The sequence below is a fragment of the Vicugna pacos genome, chromosome 22 (assembly GCF_048564905.1).
Source record: "Vicugna pacos chromosome 22, VicPac4, whole genome shotgun sequence".
In the NCBI taxonomy this organism is placed as follows: domain Eukaryota; kingdom Metazoa; phylum Chordata; class Mammalia; order Artiodactyla; family Camelidae; genus Vicugna; species Vicugna pacos.
Genome location: NC_133008.1, coordinates 1,924,443 through 1,946,175, shown reverse-complemented (window position 1 = coordinate 1,946,175; position 21,733 = coordinate 1,924,443). Strand labels below are relative to the sequence as shown.

General features: G+C 50.0%; 1 protein-coding gene across 1 annotated transcript in view; it reads right to left on the bottom strand.

Moving 5' to 3' along the window:
- Positions 1-1,457: 1,457 nt before the first annotated feature.
- The window catches only part of LOC140688318 (uncharacterized), a 136,633-nt gene continuing 116,357 nt past the window's right edge, over positions 1,458-21,733 (bottom strand). The window contains exons 15-23 of the mRNA XM_072946943.1: positions 11,205-11,325; positions 10,741-10,939; positions 9,032-9,148; positions 8,439-8,613; positions 8,239-8,320; positions 4,919-5,005; positions 4,425-4,584; positions 3,243-3,330; positions 1,458-1,512 (exon numbers count right to left, since the gene is read on the bottom strand). The gene's annotated coding sequence lies outside the window, so the exon portion shown is untranslated. The remainder of the gene's footprint in view (positions 1,513-3,242; positions 3,331-4,424; positions 4,585-4,918; positions 5,006-8,238; positions 8,321-8,438; positions 8,614-9,031; positions 9,149-10,740; positions 10,940-11,204; positions 11,326-21,733) is intronic.

Genomic DNA, 21,733 nt, shown 5'->3' with positions numbered 1-21,733 from the left:
GTCGGACCTCAGGCAAATCTCCGGCGGCAGACGTCGCCCCCAAGCCAGGCCGTGGGGGAGAGAAGAAATGGAGCAACTCCCTGGAACACATCCCCTGCCCCTGCCGCCTCCGCCGCCGCCTCCCAGGAGCAAGTTCATCTGGAGACCCGCGTCCCGCCTCTAGGGCAGCAGAAGCCGCCCCTGGCTCCGCCTCTGGGGAGAGCGGAGCGAATTGATCGGCTCCCCCGCGGCAGCCTCCCTCCCCCCGTGGGTCCCGCACCTTAACGGCCCCGCCCCCACTCCGCACTCAGCAAGCTGAGTGGGACAGGAGTGTCCGGCGACCTGGGGAAGAAGAGGCCGCTCCCAGGCCCAGCAGCCGGGACAAGGCAGCTATTCCACCCGTTCACCAGGGGTAGACCCGCTCCGCCCCTCTGCCGCTGCCACCGCCCTCTGACCTAACCGCCCCACCTCCCAGGAGCAAGCTTACCTGGAGTGCAACATCTGGCGAATCTCCGGCGGCCAAGCCCCACCCCAGGCCAGGCTGCAGGGAAGAGAAGAAATCGATCGGCTTGCCCGGGCAGCCTCCCAACCGCCACCGCCGCCGCCGCCGCCCAAAAGCATTGCAATAGCCTACCGGGGTCAGGCTGACTGCAAGGATGTGCACTTGCCTTCTTATCCTGGCCAGGTCCCTGAGCACCTCCCTGCATCCCTACACTCCCTGCACCTCTGCACCCCTGCTACTCTCTGCAATTCTGCATCCCTCCACCCCCACATCCCCTGAAATGCCTGCGCCCTCCACAGCCCCTGCACCCCTGTCACCAGTTACACTTTTGCGCTGCTTACACTCCTGCACCCCTGCATGTCCCACACACCACCTCTTGGGCCTTTGGCAGAGTCTCTGCTGTTAGACCAATGCACAGTGACTCACTCTTTGCCAGTATATGATGCATCAGTGGACGTCAGGGGTTGCCTGCAGGAAGGTACATGTTCCCGGTCACTAGCCTGGGCCACTAGGGTGATCTCTGTGAGGTCACCCAGGACGGGTTCAGAGATGCTGTTCTCTGGGAAGAGAGGAGTTGAAACCGGTCTTGAGGGCAGAGCTGTGCTCACCAGGCCGTCCACGCTTCATGTTTTACACAGGGCTTCGGAGAAGTGAAATGGATCCGGCCAAGTAATACCGGCCTGCTGTGAGCCCACCTCAGTCCTGGGCTCTGAGTCAGACCGACTGGCTCCCTCAATCAGGGCCCAGTTTGGGCACCTGAATGGTCCCTTTGAGGCATCCCAACAGTTCTCAGGATGAAGTCTGGCTGCTTCCACCCCATGGCCCTCCCTCCTACTGTGCTGGCCTCAGGAAGGTTCCTTATATGGGGAAGAAGGCAGCCCACACCCTACCCCACCCCTCACCTTTCTCTAACCCAGGCTGGTGCTCTCTCTGCCCCTCAGAGTCTGGGAAGCCATCCCTCTTCAGTTATGTCCCTTCTGAGATGGACTTGCTTCCACTCAATTCTAGGCGAGGATGCACCATGGAATGCACTGGGTAAGAGAACCAAAATAAATAATTTCTTCTGTGAGGTTGTCTGTTTATCTACTGGGGCTGGGCTGTGTGTAGTTTGCTACAGCTATTGGTGTGAGAGGCTAAAACAGCCTGTGTGTCCTTGTTTTCATCTCCCCGCTGTCTTTGGGTTTTCCCTAGACACTCCTGAGACATTTACTTCTGTTAGTATTATTCCTGTTATTACACACGGGCCCTACTGACATGGAGGTAAGGTGTTGGGGGAGCGGGACAGAGCAGGGCATCTGCAGTCCTGTGATTAGTTCTCATTGAGCCTGTGCCCTGAGCTGTGACCTCCACAAGTGTGTCTCTTTCCCCCCACCCCAATTTGGGTGACACAGAAGGGATTTCCCTTCTCCCAGGTTGGTTAGGCTCTGGTAAAATAATTTCTCATTAAAAAAACAAACAAAAAACAACTTCCCCCAATGAAACAGAATGTTCTGGGTGTATTTCAATACAGTTATTTTCTCCTCTCCAGGCAGGAAGCATGAGGAGTTATCCTCTGACCTTCATTCTGAGAACAGGACACGGTCCTGGATGTAAAATACATGAAAAAGAGCATGGGGCCCCTCTGACTGGCCCCCTGGACTTGTCACACTCTGATTTCCCCACACTGAGCCTCCTGCTGGCCTCAGGGACCTGTTAAATCTGCCTGCCCCCGGGGTTCTTACAAAAGCAGGTTCTGCCTTGGGAGCTGTGACTCTCCAAGCCTGCCCGCTGTTCCCTTTGCAAACTCTCTGGGTTGGAAGCAGCTTTCCCCCTCAGTCTTCTGGGATCTAAGAAGAGCAGTGGGTTTGCAGCTCCCTCAGATTTAGTGTTATTTTCAGGACAGGAGGAAGAACTTCTGAGCTCCACACGAGCTGGACCAGAGGCTGGAATCCTCCCTTCCTCTGCCACCGTGCAATCAGTGGCTGTGGTTCTAGCCGAGTTTCTGAAGATGTGGACTTAAACACACATATCCCAGCCCTCACAGGAGCACACAGTCCCATAAATCCCCCTAGTTTCCACTGGTAACTATGGAGCCGATGGGGACACGGGTTTCGGGACCACAGAGGCCTGACTGCACGACTTGCTCCGTGGCCTATTTACGTGGTTGCTCCGGGCCTTGTCTGAAGTGGCTTGTTTACCACACCTGGTACGTGGGAAACACAAAATAAGTACTAGAACCTTCACTTTTTCTCCCTCCAGGGCCTTCAAACGTAGAAAGTAATAAGTGAACTCAGACAGCCTAGTCACCACAATGAGGTCCGTCCAGCCCGGCTCTCCTGAGTGATGGGCACTGACTTGCACCTTAACTCGGAACAGTAGGGGAACTGCCTTCCTCTAACTGGGCCTCTCCCCACACCAGGCACGCCCGCAGCTCAGACGGGGCCAGCTCCCCCACTGAGGTGTGTGCTGGTGGCTTCAGTGTGACCTGGCCCTGCCGGGACATGAACCTGCAGTGAGTGAGGTGGAGGGTCGGGTGGAGGGGGGTCCCTTCTGGGGTGGCAGGGGGCCCGGTAGCACCCCTCCCAGCCTGGTGCCTGGGGCTCCCTAACACCTCCTACAGCTCCTGGGTTGGCTCCGGTCCTGGCCACTCCACACACCCTCCCAGTATCTTTTCATTATGTCCCTTTTCTGCTTTTATCAGCGAGAAGTGGCTTCTGTTGCTTGTTCAGTGAAACAGTACATCGGGAAACCAGACTACTTCTAACATCAGTAAAATACCAACCTCGGTCAGCTCGCCGGGCAGACCGTGCAGCACAAAGGCCTGAACAGGGCTGTGCGAACGGCTTACGTGAAGGGTCCTCAGCATCTGTCTTCAGAGATACAGAAGCTGATGGTTCAGGTAAAACCTCAGGGTGGGATTGAGGAATCCAAAGCTGGTTGGTTTCAAAGGCTAATTGGTCAGACCAGACCCCTGAGCTGTGGTCAGAAGCCTGGCTCACCGTCACGCAGACTCAGCGCCCTAAGTGCCGGGTGGGGCCGGTGCTGTTCCCTTTGTAGGCTCTCGTTGGGGATTCAGTGTAGCCCCTTAAATACAGCAGAAATTCCAGCCCCATTAGCCCCCAACCTGAGTGTTCCATGACACAAATCCCGGGAGTGTTTAATTTTCATCTTTGTTTAGGAGGATGAAGGTGGTTCAAGAGAAGACATAAATTCACACTTAGTGACACAAGGTCACAGCCAGTACTTCCTCCACGGAGAGCTATGTGCTCCCACAGTGGTGGCTGGGGGCTCGGCAGAGACCCTCTGCTGGTCCCAGAAGGACTCGCTCCTCTGGCCACAACTCATGGGTTGGACAGCAGATCCAGAGGGTGACAGAGCATCTTTCCTGGGAATTTGGAACTGACACATAGAAATCAAGTTCACTCATCTGGAGTTTGGCGGAGGGGAGGGGCGGTGGTTGGAAATCAAATGAAACCAGAGCATGAGAGACACTTAGAAGTGAAAGAGCGAGAGACAGAGAGACTGAGCTTGTGAGAGCAAATAGTCAGAAAGAAGGCAAACAATCAGGGGACAGAGGAATTCCAGCTCCTGACTGTCTAGTCTGTCCCAGCCCATCAATGACCCCGTGAGATGTTTAATAACATTCCAGTTTTGCAGATTAGGAAACAGGCTGAAAGAGGTGGGGGCTGGGTTTGGGTGCACAGTTAATTCAATTGCCACTGGACCCCACACTTCCCATTGCCTGAAGGCACCCTAATCCTCACTGGGACCCCTGTAGTCCCCTGACAGCCCAGCACCCTGATCAAAGGGACCCTGCGGGAGTGGGAACCCCTCTTGAGTGTGGAGAGTTCCCTGCCCCGAGATGCCATGCATCAGCAAGCTCCCGCTCACCCCAGGTTAACATCAGCCCAGCTGTACAGTCTCCCAACCCGCTTCCCTCCCTGCCAGGCACCCCCAACCTTACCACCGAGTGTACTGCAGGAATTCAGGCACAGGGATGCCCAAATCAACACGAGCCCACCGGCTATAGAAACAGCAGACTCCCAGCCCCACCTGGGTTGCGAGGGGACAGAAGGTGTCCTCAACTTTCATGTGTCTAAAACAATCTTCTTCAGCTGGAGGTTCTAGAGAAAAATAAAAGGTCCAAAACATAGTTCAGTGAGGAATTCCTCCAAGGACCTGACTCCAGTGTCTACAACCATGTGTACCTACCCCCGGAATTGGGGTGAAGGTGGATTATTGATCAGCACAACCCCTGGTGGCCCAGCTCCTTGGCTTGGCTGCCCAGAGGGGGCTGGGGGAATGGGTAAGGCCAGGGCACTCAGGAAAAGCACAGAGGACCTGACCTCTCCCTTCTGCACTCGTAAACCCTTCCCCAAATCTCAAGGCATTGGACAGAGATCCGCCACAATAATGAGATGCTCCCATCTCTTCACTCACTCCTGTCGGTTCACTTACATGCTGAGCATCCACTGGGTCCCAGGACAAGACACATAGAATGGCTGATGGGACAGGCTTGGTCCTTCCCCCTGGAACCTGTTCAATCTGATCAAAGAATGATCACTCATAAAGAGTTTCTCAAAATTATACAGAGACCAAAGACCAACTGCAGAGTGAACCAAATTTAAAAATATATATGAAGATCCCCCAGTCTCCCCGCCTAAGGTTAACAGCATAAAGCAAAAAATTCTTGCCTTTAATCACCAGGGAAGTTGTCACCCCCTCTCAGGTGGAAAGGAGAGTTATTCTTTGAGCACGTCACAGAAGTGCTCCATCGGATTGGACCAGGGCATCTACATTCATTCAGCAAATGTGTATAAGCTCCTACTACATACGGGAATCTCCTAACTAGACCGTTCCCAAGGCTCTCGGGCTTTATCAGTCAACAAAATAGACATGACTCCCCATCATGGGGGCTCAGAATTTTAGCAGAGGAAACAGGCAGCATGTTGGGGTAGCAAGAGTTTGGATAAATTTTTAAAAAAGAGTGATATGAGCAAACTCGGGTGATGGCGGTGGGGTGGGAGGCAGGCAGGAGAGAATAAGGCAATCCTGGCAGATCTCACGGAGTAATGAACTTGAAGCAGAATAGATCCGGAGGAAGAAGGAAGAGCCGGAGCCAGAGGCCCCCAGAGTGAGGGGGAGAGTGTGGGCAGAGAGGCAGAGCACGCCGGGTCCTGAGGCCTTTGTGATGACTTTGGCTCCTAATGACATGGTGACCCGTTTAGTGAGTTTTGAGGGGAGGGGTGATGTAGTCCAACTTATGCTTTTGTGTTTGTGTTTTTTGGGGGGAAGTAATTTATTTATTTTAATGAATGTGCTGGTGATTGAACCCAGGATCTCAAGCATGCTAAGCATGCGCCCTACCACTGAGCAACACCCACCACCCCCAATGTATGTTTTTACAGGCTCCCTCTGACTCTGTGTGGATGAGAGATTGTAGGAAAGCAAAGATGGAAACAGAAGGCTATTGGTATCCAGGAAAGGCTGAAGGTGGCTCTTAGGAGGGCGGGGAGCAGAGAGCAGGTATTTAATTAAGACAGAATATCCAGAATTTTCTAACAAGCTGGATTTGCTGTCTGTGAGTGTAAAAGAAAGAGAGAGAAAGGACATGGTTCCAACATCTGGGCCTGGACAATGGGAGGGATGTCCTCTCCGGATGGGAAAGGGGATGGGAAAAGGTGGGGCTGAGCAGGTGGAAAGGGGCTGGTATCAGCTCAGTTCTTCAATGTCATGGTTAAGGGGTGTGTTACATATTGCCACAGAAGTGCCTAATAGGTAGAGGAATCTGTTTTCTTTTTCTTTTTAACATTTAAAAAATATAATTAAACATATTAATTGTATCATGTGAATGATTTGGGAATTTTGTTTCATGCCAAGTTATATGTTATATATAGCCAAATGGAGCATATATCAAAAAGGGGAGAAATGAGGGCTTTCACATAAACTGACTGTCCGTAACGTAGGTAAAATTTCAATAAAACCAGTCTTCAGGGCAAAAACCTCATCTCGGTGTTACATAAAAATAAATGAAAAACGACTATGTTGATGTACCATTATTTCATGTTACATAATAGCCCCAAACTAACAGTGTTTAACTATGAGGCTTGTAGAAATACTATTCGCTTTATTCACATAAATACAGAAGTGCAGAAATGTTCTAAGGTAGAATTAGCATCTTAGTGGAAATAATACATATTTGAGCATTTTACATGATATATATGTACTGATTCAAAATTTGGAAAAGTAATTTCATAGTAGAACATATGTATGAATGTGAAAGCAAGATGAATGAAAGGAAAAGAATGTGATGTGAGTCTCAGGGATAAAGGCTCAGATGGAAAGGGGAAATCAGGGAATTTTGGAGAAATCGAGAAATTGATGGCATGCCAATTTCCAAGGCTGGGTTGCTTCCACCAAAGGAATAGCAGAGAGAGAGAGGAGAGGCCCAGGAACCCACCCTGGGGAACACCCACAGTATATGTTTGGAAAAAACAGGAGACATTGGCAAAGGACCAGCCAGCAGGCCAAAATCAGAAACAGACAGAGAGATGGGCTGGGGGTTGAGTGAAGCAGGAACACGGGGTAGGAGGGATGGAAGAGCTGGGTCAAATGCTGCCGAGGGGCCAAGCATGATGAGGAGTCAAAATTGACCACTATATTTAGCAACATGGGGTCACTGATGGCCTTGACAGGGCAGTTTCCATAGAGCGAGGGATCAGGCGAAAAGCCAGAATGGGTGTAAAAGGGGATGGCTCAAGAGAAGATGCAGACAGTGAGTTTAAACAGCTCCTTAAAGATTTGCTGCAAAGACACAGGGTGGCAATTGGTGGGGGTGAATTAGGGTCAAGGAGTGCTGTTGGTTTAAGAGGATGGACGTTTATATACTGATGGTGCCAACTAGCAGGAGAACAAAATAGATGAGGCAGTGAAAGAGAGGATGGTTTTGGGAGTGACAACCCAGAGAAGATGGGAGGGATGGGGCCTCGGGGACTTTTGGAGGAACTGGCTTTCGATGCCACTTTTAATAAGCAGTGGGGCACCGAGAGTGAGGTCACAGACATCAGAAGGCGAGCGGATGTGCTGGGAGTTGCTTGTGAAATTTCTCTTCTGTTGGCTTGTTTGCTTGTTCAAAGTAGAAAACTAACCTTACCAGCTGAGGAACAAGGAGGAAGAAAGAGTTACTGGAGCCATGAGCAGAAGATAAGAAAGAGCCTTCCAGGGAGAATGGGACAGTAAAAAGGGCAGGGGGAGGCGGGGGAGTGCGCTCCCAGAAAGTTACATTTTCTCTTTGACGTCCCCAAATGTGTGATGTGTTATTACCCTTCCCGCTGTCTACAAAATAAAAATTAATTATGGTTCAGAGGAAATGCTATTTCATTCTAAGAGGCTGCCTGTTTCTCAGGAATGGTCATCTTAAACTGCAAATATTACAAACAATGTTGAAAAGATGAACCTGTGTACCTAAAATCCCCTATTTTCTATTAATCTGTTTACTACTTAGTTCCCCTATCAATAACACATAACAAATACTGCCATGATGGAGGTACATCGATGCTTAAAAGGAAATGAGATCTGTATCCTTTTGCTAAATTCCATGGCTTCCTTAATATGCAGTTCCACTTGGAATTTAGGAATGTCTGGTATAAGAAGTGAGAAACAGTTTGAGAAAATCCCAACTCAGAATTATACATCACAACCACATCTCACAAGTATTTACAGCCGTAAAAAAGTTTAAAAGCAAAACTCCGTAACTACTCTTAAAGACCTTTGCAAACCTGGGCCTGCCAAGATGTTTCCAAACTGGAAAGGAACTCCAATCTCTTGCCTGGTACCGGACCAGAGGCTGGCCAGCCTTTTCTGTAAAAGCGAGAGAGTAAATATTTTCAGTTTTGCAGATCATTTTGTTGTAACCATGCAGGTAGGCAATAAGAAAGCTAAGAGCACTGGGAGATAGGAAACAAACGGGCATGCCCACACTCTCCCTTCCACTCAGGGCAGCTTCTCTGTGGTGGGGAGCTTTGCCACAATCACTTGCTTCTTTTTTCCATTGGTTTCTTTGTTTCCACCTTACTGCTCGAGCTCAGAACTTCAGGTGGGCCTGGTCCTTCAGCATCCATGCAGAGAAGGCTGAGCGGGGTTGGGAACCCCACCTGATGGAGAAGAGAGATTACTGGGAGGGACATTGTGGAGGCCACCATGACACGAGACAATCACACCTTCCGGGGTGAAAGGGAACGAAGACAAGGGAAGGACACAGTAGTGGGACCCCTAGGTCGCCTGCCAGGCTTGTTCTCCCTCCACGGCAACCATGGGGGCCTGGGGGGTGTTGGGCTTCAGCTACGGTGATTAGGATGAAGGGACTCAACATAAAGGACCCTCCAACTCCTCACTAGGTTCCAAACGCAGCCCCTCTAATTCCACCCTCTGAGTTTCTGGAACTCTGCTGGAAGAATACATGAGCAGGCCAGAACCAGAGCCCAAGCCAAACATGACAGGGGCTCGTGGGGCTGTAACCCCATGCTCAGTGGTCGGGGACTCCTTGCAAATCTGCAGAAATCCCTGTTGCACCTCATTCCTGGGAGAAACCCCAGATCTCCTCCTGCTCTGTCTGTTCTTCTCTTGAGGCTATTGTCCTGGAGGGATGCTGAGTCCTTGAACCTGGTCCTCCAAACGTACATAAGCAGCCTGTTCAATAAAACAAATTATGCACTTTTTCACATTTGCCAGTTTTTTGATTCCAGAAAGGTTGTGGGACTCATTCTCACAGTCTCCTGTGCCCCCACCACATGGTGGCCCTCTGCTCATGTAAACACGATTTCCCACAACTGCACCCTGCCTCCCAGCTTGTCAGAGGGGAGTGTCCCACAAAGACACAGGTGTTTGTGAGGATCCTGTCCCCCAGCAGAAAGCCTGCTCCTGGAGCCACGGACAGGGATCTGGCCTCCTAAGCCGCTCAGCTCTAATTCAAAGCCTAAAGTGGGGGCCCCGAACATTGCTGAATGACTTTCTGAATCACCTGGACTGGAGGGGACTGATTTTCTTTCCAGGAATGGAGGTAGCGCAGCCTCCATTTTCAGGGCTGACCTTGACGATGGATCTAGTTCCCCCGACTGCACCGCAGGAAGGAGTGGCCCTTCCATCCCACAGGTTGGAGACCCAACCCAAGGGAGTACTGAAGCAGTGCATTGCTGCCAGTTCCAGCATCCCTGCAGAGTGGCCTCTGCCCTTGAATGACCCCCTTCCCAGGGCCTTTCTTGCCCGGACACCACCACACCCCAGGCTGTGCCAGAGCTCTGGGGCTCTGCGTGTCCAGGGCACACAGGTGGCACCTGAGCCAGGTGTCCCCTGGGCCTCAAGGGAGAGAGGTCTGCTTCTGCATCAGGGGAAGGTGACCCCACAAGGCTGGCAGGACACTCTCAATATGGACCTCCAGGAGCCCTGGGAGCAGTTTCCCTGCAGGTGTTAAGAGCCATCATTAGGAGGGCAGGCCCCTCTTTGTGCAGACCATCCAGCAGTGCTGGGCCCACGTGCTGACCTCAGAAATCTACATGCCCCCAGGATACCCCAGGCAACCTCACAACTTCGTCACTTGGTGACCTGGGTACCACGAGCCCCTTGGCCATCCCATGAGGGTGGTCCTTGCAGGCATGGTCTCCAGGTTCTCCCGTTGAGAAATCCCCCTGGGTTTCTGTGGTCACAGAGCAGACACCAGAAGATTCTAGTCCTGCAGTGACCCCCATAGCAGTCAGCTCCCCTGTGCATGTCCAGGGACAAATGACAGCAATTTATTGCCAGGTACCGTGATGAACAAGGGGGTGGGATTCCATACTAAGTTCAGGATCCTGGTAACTCACTCTGCACCCCAAAAAGCTTCCATGAGAAATGTGTGTATTGGGATGTCTGTGCCCCTAGAAGAGCTGTTCCTGAGGGTTCCTGGGACCCTCCAGCCCCTCTCAAGGTTCTCAGATCCTGGGTCTAAATTTCTATCTGCCTCTTTTGGTGTACGGCCACCTGTGTCTCGTGGTCATGGGTCACTTTATTGCATGACTTGGCATCTTCTTAGTGCTCGTCCTCCACCCCTGCACTAGACTCCCAAGATGTTCCCACTGACCCTTGGCTCCCTGGGTGGCTCAGGGGGCCCTAAGTCTGCACCCTTCACTCTCCTCCTCTACCCCCACCTCTGGGGCCACCCCTAGGTGGACTTGGAGGTGTTTGTAAATGAGTCTTACACAAGGACATGTCTGGACAAAGCAGGACCCCACCCCCGGAAAACTCACCTGCTCCCTTCTCAGAAGAGGACCCCACAGCCCCACATTGCCTCCCAGGGGTCTACTCAGGACACAGTCCCCCAGTTCTGGGCAAGGTGTCTCCCTGGAATCCTTGCTTCCAGGAAGAGTCTCTCTGTCCTTCTTCAGAGTTTAGAGGTGTTCCCATGTCCCTGACCACCAAGATGCCCAGCACAGTCCCTTCAGTGACCTGGAGAGACAAGGAACTTATGTGGCCACAGGTCTCACAGGACACACCTGCTGGGACCCCAGGCTAAAGGGCTGTCCTTCTGCCTTCTCAGGTGTGGCTCCCGTGGTAACTTTTTGCAGGGGGCCCAAACGGGGAGTGTGGCCCAAAGCAGTTCATGGGGCTCTCTGGGCAGGGAAGACTTGGGCCAGGTGGCCTTGCCTGGTTTCCCTGCTGGGCCACTCTGAAAAGCCCCGCTCCTCTGGCTGTGGCTGGAGGCCCCTCAAACCTCAGGGCGGGGCTCTTTCTCTCAGCCTCCACTGACTCCAAAGCCACGCTGGTGCTGGCGAGGGGAAAGAGCTTTCTTGCCTTCTTTTGGCCAAGTTGCCACAGGTGGATGCTGCGGGGAGCTGGAGAGAGAGGTAGCACTTGCTCAGATGTGAGTGGTTAAGCAATTTGACACCCTGTCAACTAGCCTTAAACATTGGAATGAGGTCTTTCCCGGTAAAGCTGGAAGTTACTTTCAGTAACTTGTCTAAAGATTTCTTTTTTTTTCTTTTCCACTTAAAGACTCATAAAACCTCTCCCAGGTCATTCCTGGTATGGACCATTATCCAGGGATCAATCAGGAAATGCAGGAGGAGAGGGGTGGGGGTGGGGGAGAGGGGAGGTTAGATCAGAGCCCACGGAGAGGAGATGCCCCTCCCAGGAGCCTCACACTGGGCAGTGGCTTCTGGCATCCAGCTCTCCTGTTCTCAGGCCCATTCCATCTGCGGGGTTTTCCAAAAACATAATGGTGGAAGGGCCATGGAGGACACCTAGAACTTCCAGAATAGACAGGGGGAGCAGAGTTACCATGCTGGCCCTGGGTTTGGAGACAGACCTGCAGTGGAGACCACAGGCTTCTGAGAAGCCAGTTTCGAAATAAAGGCAGTATGCACTGGAATACCCGGCTCGAGAGAGTGCTTCATCATAGACATGTAATTTACATAGTTCTCACCACTAAATTCTGTGTTCCCAACACGCTACATGAATGACGGCTTCAACACACATTCATTTCTGAGATGTGAAAAAGTGTAGAGCCGCTCTTTCATCCTGCATAATGGGCATGGCTACACTTAAGAACACTTACCAAGATTTCTCAGCAAGAGCCAATTTCGAAATAAAGGCAGTTTGTGCAGGAAAACCCTGTTGGAGTGAGGGCTTCCCCATACACATGTAAGTTATAGAGTTCCCCTCACCATGAAACGCTGTTCCCAACATGCTACATGCATGAAGGCTTCGACACACATTCAGTTCTAAGCTGTTAGCATGTGGAGAGCCGCTCTTTCATTCAGCACAAAAGGCATGGTTACACCCAGGAAGATTTACCCAGATTTCTCAGCTGCTTCCTTCAGCCAGATTCAAAATAAAGGCAGTTTGTGCTGGGAAAGCCTGTTGGAGCGTGTTCAGAGCTGTTTTGGGCTCTGTCCCAGCTGGAGGGTGCAAAGCCCAACCTCCAGAAAGAGGGACCAGGACCCCACCCGCCAGGTGGTGTTGCCTTTGTAGGGGAACAGTGATCTTTGGGTAAGATATATTGCGGCTCTCTCTAAAAACTGCTTTGACTTAAGTTTGCATCCTAGTCACCAGTTCCAGGACAACAGAAAAGGCATACCCTACATCCCTTTGCACTCAACTCTTCCCAAAAGAGCAAATATTTGTCCATGAAAATACCAGCTGCTCTTCTAAGGCCCACTAAATACCCAGCAGTGTGGGCGGTGCACCCTTGGTCAGGGACAGGTGGAGAGGGAACAGCGGTCCTCCAGCAGGCTTGGCCTGGTGTGGCAGCTGCGCTGTGGGTGCGTGGTGGGGAGGGAATGCAGGGAACCCTGTTTGAGGGGCCTCTGTGCACGCCTGCATTATAGTCTGAGGTTTCATACAAAGGCTCCAGGCATCCTAACTGGTCAGATACAGCCCCCACCCTTGGGCTGGAACCACCAGGAGATAAGTACCTGTAACAGGGACGGTGCCTGGTGTGGGGAGAGGTCATGGGACACTCCGGGGGCAGGGGCGGTGGTGCTGGGGAAGGCAGGGGATGCAGTGAAGGGTGGAGGGAGCAGGGTCCTTTGCTTGGGGGTGCGAGTTCTTTGGGAGACCACAGGGAATGGCACACATCATCCCCACCCTATACCCCAAATTCCTAGCCCCGCCAACACAGGGGCTGCTCCGCACCCTCTCAACGTGGCTCTCCTGTAAGACCGCACCCAACCAGGCATCTGGCACCCTGCCCTACCTCCCCTCTTGGGACAGATCCCGTCTTCTTGGAAACTGCCTAGCAGCGCGTATTCAAGGCCGGCAGCCGGCCTGGCGGATCTGCACTTCAGGTGCCCTACCTGGCCAGACGTGCCTGCCTGGGCTCAGTCCTCTATCTTGCCCACAGGTAGCCTGGGTCCACTTCCGGTGCAAGCGGAGGCCGCGGAGCCCAGGCTGAGCCCCGCACACAGACAGGTGAGGGTGACCCCGCCCCGCTGCCCCGCCGCCGCGCCCACTGTTGGCAGCATTGCCCCAGCCTCCGGCTGGTGCCACCTGCAGCTGAGGACCTCCGCGCAGCCCCGCCCGCCCCGGCCCCGCCCAGCTGCCCCATAAGCCTCCCCCCACCCCCGTCCTGGCCGCGCCCTTGCTCCCATTGGCTCCGAATGTTCTGCTCTCGCACGTCTAGCCTCGGGAGGACGCAGACGCAAGCGCTAGGGGAGGGCCCCGCGGCGTTGCCATGGATAAAGACGCCGCGCTCCTCGCGGGCTGGCGTGCGCTTCTGGGGCAGGCAGCGGGCTCCGGAAGTGTGCAGCTGCCCGGGGCCATGGCGGTGTTTGCTGCTGGGGATGGCGGCTTGCTTGGCCGGGCCACTAGTTCTGGCCGCGTCAGTCGGCGGCCGACATCCTTTCTGGGGCGGCGTCTCACAGACGGTAAACGTACGGCAGCGCCGTTGGCGGGGCCAGTGGACATGGACCGGGGTGGGATCCGGGTTGGTGTGGCGGCCGGGGAGGGCTGAGGTCATGATGGCAGCCCTTCTTGGTGAAACAATAAAATGAATAGCCATTTTCACAAGACCTCTGAGTAAATCTACTAGGGAACTTCATCCTGGACTGAGGAAGAGGACTGGGGAGGAGGGGGCATTCAGGGGCACAGAGAATCATGGGCCACCTGTCCCACGATGGACTTTAGACTCACCCTCACCCTTCAGGAACTACTAAATACACACAGACAGAGTGCTATGGACAAGATTTTTTTTTTTAAACAAATCCCTGAATCCCTAGCAGGTCTTGTTTCTACCCATACACAAATGGCTTATGTGCATAATGTTTCACAAAAGCCTTAAAATATTATCACCCCAACTTGACACATCAAGAAACTGAGGTAGAGAAGTTTATCACATTCTACAAGATTAGAGAGAGGCCACGTCAGACACCTAATTAAATCCAAGCCCCTGCTCCAGTGCTCACACTAGAAAGTGTGACATACTGCCCCTTTCCTGCCCTCTCCCTGCAATCAATCTCTGAAGAGTCTTTTCTGTGTCACCTGGAATCACAATCACATTCATTTTCCACAAAGAGCTATGTCACTCCTTGGAGGACTTTTCAAAATCTAAAGGGTTGGTTTGAGAGGAGAGATTTGCATTTTCTGTTTCTCAAAGGAAACATGGCTTTAAAAGAAACTGAAAAGTAGTTATCTAGTCTAAGCCCTCATTGTGCAGAGAAAAAACCGGAGGCTCAGAAGAGATGAGGAAAGGGCCTTATTAACAAATATTGCCTCAGTGCAGCACCAAGCCAGACCTGGCACTTCTAGGGGAGGATCTGGAAGGCCCAGGAGAATGAGTGTTAGAAAACAGAAAGAGAAGAAGCATACAAGGCCCCGTCTCTTCACCACCATAACATGAATTTCCACCAAATTACCCAGAATGGGTGCAGCCAATATTAAGTTTGTCAAAAGAGGTTATAGAATTCTCAACCATAGTGGAAATTCCAACATTTACTGTGCTTTTTTCCCAGTTCAAGCATCAATTCAGTGGGCACTCTGTACCAGGGACTACACGAGGCCTGGGGTTCTCCCAAATACAGATCTCTATTACCACGTGTGCAAACCACATTAAGGCCACCAGAAGAAAAGCGCCCACAGATAAGATGGAATTACTGAAACTGAAAGCAGCAAAAGAGCATATATTACTAGGAAAAACGGTGCTCCTAGTAATGGACACATGGACATAGAATGCAAACTGTGTTTAGCAGGCAGGAAAGGGGGGATTAACAGATACAAATTAGTAAATATAAAATAAATGACAAGGACCTGCTATATAACACAGGGAACTATATTCAATTTCTTGTAGTGATTTATACTAAAAACAATCTAAAACATATATATATACATATGTATATGTTTATAACTGAATCTCTGCTGCACACTTGAAAATAACATTGTAAATTGACTACACTTAAATAAAAAATAATTTTAAAAAATAAGTAAAAATAAATGCAACGCCATTAAGAAAAAATAAAAGAACTCTCTAATCCCCTTAACTGTAGGTGGTCGAGAAATCTAGCTGCAAACACCAAGTCCACTGGATCACTCCAGCACTGGCTGTCACTCTTTCTGACCATCAGAGAGTCACTTGCTTCACTGAGGTTACTTTTGTCTTCTGTGAAAGGCTACAGTTGCAACTAACGATGTATAGAATCTCATCATTCACAAGCCCAAAAAGTAGTGAGAACTTCACATGGGCCAGGCTCTGGTCAGATGAAAAGATAGGGTCCCAGATATATTCATGGGTAGAAGAAGTTTATGCCATAAAGCTATAAATTCTTCCTGTTTTGATAGACAGATTCATTTCAATTCTGGTTAGAATTCCTACCAGATTTTTCTTGGAATATAACAAGTTAATTTATGGTCAGGAATAGCCAAGAAATTTCTTTAGAACCACCACTTGGGAGGGGTGGATAGGTCATTCATTTCCACTGCTCTTTCTGAAGTGATGAAAACGTTCTGGAATAATAATGCATGCACCACTGTGAATATGCAAAAAGCTGCTGAATTGTACCATTTAAATGGATGGAATTCATGGTGTGTGAACTATATCACAATAAAACTGTCCTATGAAAATTATTTCTTGACAATTATTTTTCAGTTTATACACTAGTCTGTCCCACAATTTAAGAAAAACAAAAAACATAAACAAGCCAAACTATGCCAGGAGCACTTTAGGACTGCAATATCCCTGGGTCTCCAAGGCCTCTGGTGGTGCTGTTCCTGTTAACACACAATAGCTGGGCTGGGCTAGTTAGGGACTGTAACTATCTTTTTAAAATCGACGATCACTCCTTTCACCCTGGGAGAGGGAAGGAAGGAGGATGTCACAGCCTCATGCCTTCAGCACATTTTTAACAGAACCAAGCCCTGCTTTCACCACTGCAATCCCTCTCACTATAAAAACACGTGACATCAACAAGCACCGCCATCATAACACCTGAAAGTGTTCAAGGTACTTACCTGAGGCAGAAACATGGAGGGGGGAGATAGAACCTCGCTTAGCAGTGACGCTCCCTTTTCCCGACTCCACCAGGAGAAGCTGGGCGTTAGAGCCGGAGGCTTTCAGCCCAGGTAGCAGCGCCCACGCCACAGAGCTGGTCCTCAGGGAGCGGGAAAGGGAGAGCAGGGCAGCCCCGGGGTCGCGGGGCAGGGAAAGCGGGGAGGGGGACGCGGGCTGCAGCCTCGCTCGGAGGACAGCCCCAGCCCCAGTCCCAGGCGCCCGCCCCCGTCCGGGTCCGCAGACCCCGCCCGCCCGGGACACAGCCCGCCCAGGGGCGGGGACGGGCAGGCGGACGTGGAGAGGAAGCCCGGGAGGAGAGGACTAGCGGGAGGGAGAGGGGAAGGGGACGCCAGCCGCGGACTGAGGGGATCCCGGCTGGGTGAGAGATGGCAGGTGCACACCAGGCCCTGGACACTGTGGCCGGGACGCCGGGGCAGGTGGCGCTGGCAGATTGGTCTGGCCTGAGCAATTCATCTGAACACGGGCTGACTAGCGCCCTTGGGGTCTGTGACAGGCGGACCGCCCTCCCGCAGCCGCCTGACCCCTTTCCTGGGAGCCCCCCACCTTGCACTTCCACAGTCAGAGGCCCCGACCCCAGGCAGGAACCAAAGGCCTACCGGGCGACGTAGTTGAGAAGACTTTGGGCCCGATCCCCGGCTAGATATGGAGCTCCCAACCAGCGGACCACTTGGAACTGACTGCGCATGCGCAGGAGGGCCAGCGATCCTCTCTGGGTTCTGTGAGAGAAGGTGGGACAGCGAGGGAGGGAGAAGATGGGAGCGGGTGGAGAGGACGGGAAAATTGGAGGGATACAGATGGACAGGATGAGCAGAGAGAAGGAAGGGCTCTGGAGAAGGGAGGGTCTTAGCGGAGATGGAGAAAAAAAGCTTTACCTTTGGGGCACCCCTAGGTGGCAGACCTGCCTCTGTACCCTTCTGTTACCCTTCAAGCCCCGCAGCTCAATTTTACCACCGTGATCCAACCCTCCGTCTGATGCTTCTGCAGAAACCCTAGGGAGATCACACCCATTGCCCCCACGCGGAGCTGGGTTTTCTGTTGCTCTGAGAACCAAGCACCCGCAGGTGTTGTCGCTCAGAACTACCTTGGGAAGAGCACATATTCCCCTTTTACACGCTGGGAAACAGGCAGGCAGGATCTCTGCCTTAGCTCCACTGTCCCAGGTGTTGGGCTGGCGGGGAGCGGGATGGTACAAGATCAGAGCCCCAGACAGAGCAGACTGCCTGAGTGTTGGTGCATAGTCCCCATCCCTCCTGGGTAAACCATACCCCACCCTAGTGGAAACATCAAGGGCTCACAGTAGTTCCCTGGGTGTGGGAGAGCTGTCCTCATGTGAAGGAAAAGTCCAGCTGGGCTAAAAAGCTAAGTCACAAATCTAAGTGTGATAAGTGTCAGTTTACTGATCTAAATTATGCTGGGCTATCTCGTAAATCTGAAGTTTAGTGTCAGTTTATTGGCCTAACAACCTAACTTGTAATTCCAAGCTCAACAAGTGTCAGTAATGTGATCTATTACAAATTGATAAGCTCCAGTGTACTGATTCCTTGCTTTTTGTTCTTTGAGCCTTATTGGCTAATCCCCCCTTACTTGTAACTAAGCCTTTAAAACCTCATGTGCACGTCTTGGAGGTACTCAAAACTTCGGAGCCGAAGCCCCACTGAGCCCACCGGCATAATAATTCTGAGTACTCCAACACTCCGATTGGTGCTTTTGTCTTGGCTGGCCTGTTTCCATAACACTCAGCTCCAGTGCCCAGCTTTCTAGGTAGATAGGAGTGTTACCAAGTCGAAATTAATTCTCCTCAGTGCAGGACAGGCCAATAAGTTGGGAGACCAGATGTTGGGGCATGGAATAGCAAGTTTCTGTAGACCTAGATGGCAAACTAATGTCCTGGAAAACCATCTCCCCAAGTCACAATTCAGGCTCCTTTCCTATGTGCTTGGTTAGTGCAAACTTCTTAGTGTAGGAATTCCTTCTTGTTAGAATCCTTTCTTCTTGCAGCTATCTGCGTGGGTCAGATCCCTGTAAACCTCCAACAAAAGAAACGTTATTTTCTATTCTGCAATTTGCTATCTTTTAATGAATGAAAAAGTGTTAAATATCCTTAAAGGTCAGAGCCTTCAGAATAGGGTCTCCTGTTTATTTCAGGCTCTAGGCAACATTGTTTTACAAGCAAGATGAAGCCTAGGTGACAGAGCATAGGGTTAAATTCAAAGGAACAAATCTAATATGGAGTCAGATTTGTTCTGTCATATTACCCGGCCAGATGCCACTTGAGGATTTAAACCCCTTTAAGTTAAAAATAACTAAAATTTTAAAGGAATTTACATACATAGGTGGGAATGTGCAAAGCATATCTGGAAAAGCACCCAAAGGATAGTAAACAGAGGCATCTCCAGAGAGGGCTGAAAGAACAGAGGATGAGGGAAAACATCTTTCACTGGTGTATTTTTGTTCTCTGAGTTTTTTTTAAACCATTTCCTTGTATTTCTTTTTCAGATAAAACAAATGTGTAATGGAGCAAAGGAGTAATTAGCTTAGCAAATACAGCAGCCATGGAATCACTAGTGATCACTTTTGATTTAAGCCAGAAAGCATTTTTTGACTCTCTCCAATGTGCTCTGTCCTGTTTTAAGACTTCTATTAATATTATTATTATTATTATTATTATTATTATTATTATTATTATTATTATTACTACTATTACTACAGCTACTACTAATATTACTATTACTATTATTACTATTATTTTATGAAATAATAACACGGTTTACCTCACCCCTGCCCATGGCTGGTGGAAAACCAACCGAGTTTTTCTTGAGTTGTTTTCCAAGGAGTAGAGATGAGTTTATAAACAGAACACATCTTCAGGGTAAAACAGGCAGAGTGCTTTTCCAGCAGGCCAGAGAGCTATGAAGTGTTTTCAACAGAGGCGCCCAGAAGCTGAGAGAGAAAGCCTCCAGGACACTACAAAAAGCTGCCCAAACTGCCGTCTCCATGGTACTACTGAAATAGGAAAGAACAAATCTGACTTCATATTTGATCTGTTTCTTTGAATTTAACAAAGCCAAGTTAATATCCTCCGGTCTTTTCATGGGTTATGATGTCACAGAGGAATCGGACAGGTCAACAAGGAATCACTCTGCCGTGATCACGGAGCCGGGGAAAGGGATGGGCTGCAAGATGTATGAAGCAGCCGCAACTGTGCCCGTGCTTCTAGGCAGGTATCCAAAATCGCCTCGACAAGGTGTCAAAGATTTGTGCCCATGCCCTCATCAACAGACATCTATTAAAGACAAATGGAAACATATAAAAGGCCAATACCCTTGCTGGGTACACCGTCCAAAGAACAAAGTCTCAGTTTGACAACTGGCCATCTCGGTTCCATGGGATTCATTCTTGGAGAACCTTAAAAACCACTCTTCTGTCCTCAAGAATTGCTGCATATTTGTCCTATCTTTGGCTCAGGGATGGAGCACGTTCAAGTGAACTTTAATGTCTGCACAGATTTGACTGTCTTTTTCCAGGTTCATTTGTCCATTCCAAAGAGGCCTGAGCTAAGTCCGTCTTCCGTAAGATCTATTCCCTCCAGTGACAGCTCATTGAGCCTGCAATTAAAAGCCAAGTGAACAAGACTGTCCTCAGCTAAAAAGTTCACCCACCCTTCACTGTTTTCTTAATCTCCTCTCCTGGCTAATTGCAACAGACTAACACCTCCCTCCACCAAGATACCCAACTATGTCATTTTTCTCCCCAAAGAGAAAATAAGGTCCATAAAAGAGGAGACAACTCCATAGTCACCTCTGAATTCTTAGCATATAGTAATGTCAATAAATACAACTCAGATTATTGTTAGTTTCCTTTAAAACCTTTCTGGTTATTTCAATGAGACCTTGGAAGAGAGGTGTTTGCTGTCCAGTATCTTGATCCACAAGACTCTGGAGGCCTTTTTCGGAATAGCTGTTCACTGATTCATTCAAAACACAACTTATCAATCAAGGAGTAGCTGTGGTTTTCTGCCAGGAGTTTGTGGTCACTCTCATGCCAGAACAGCTTTAAACTATATCCTTACTTTGGATTTGTTATTTTTCCCCTCTTCCAACAAAATTGACTTTTCTTACTTTCTTGTCTTGAGGAATTTTTTTTTCCTATTTCACCCTTTAGTAAAGCAAGATTCTCAGGATGGGCTTGGCCCATTATATGATCACCCATCCAACTCCTAGTGTGAGAGGTCTGGGGCTCACCTGCTTCCCTCCTGTCAAGGCAACTGAAAATCAGTTCAGGAGCCAACCAGCACACCACGGCTTCTAACGCTCACGTATCTCTCAGAAACCCTGCTTTCTCGTTTGTCTTGGCTTCTGAGAATTTTCCCTCACTTTCTTGACAATGAGTTGTGCAGCTTGAAAGATGAGGAAGGAAGGTTTTATTTCTCAATCAGCGTTTTAAGGAACTTGTGTAATGAAGGTTTTCAGGAGTTTCTAGAACCCTCCATTGCCGAGACAGAAAACACACTAGACATTTTCTAAATTTAGTTCTCATGTGCATTTTTTCTTTGCTTTTTTTTTTTAACTGCTAACAGACATTTTTTAATTAAAAAAAAAATAAGGCCCCAAAAAGAATAGAACACTGAAGGGGCAAACAAATTAACGGGCAAAGACAGAAAAATGATAACTACTCTACAAAGTTAATATAATACATACACTATGTATCAGATCAGCAATTCTCAGTAACAGCTAATTGAAACATGACCATGAGGTAAAATTTCTCTCCTGTCAGGACATGGCCAACAGAAAATACAATTAAACCAACAAACTAATATCCTAAGTCTGGCGAGGTACAGAAGGCTACAAGCTAAATGTGTCTTATTCTAGAAAAGAGGGAGTCTCACCAGCCCTTTTCTGTGGAGCCTGAGCCCACGGGAGGACGGTGAAGTGAGCTCTGTAAGTACCCAATTAGCAAAGTGAGTGATGAATAAATAGACGTGAGCTTTGATGACAGAGATAATACTACTATTCGTTTGTCCTTTAAAGTATGACTTCACGTTCAGTGATCAATACTTCAGCGTCCTTAGGAGTTGAGATTTTAGGAAAATGCACAACCTGGGCCCAGATCTCCTCTTTAAGCTCGTGACACTGCAGTTAGTTGTCTCAAAGGCAGCTCCAACTCCACATGCAAAGAGCTGACTTCACGGTGTTCCTCCCATAGCCGTCCTTACCAGGGCCCCTGGTCGGGGGGTAAGGTCT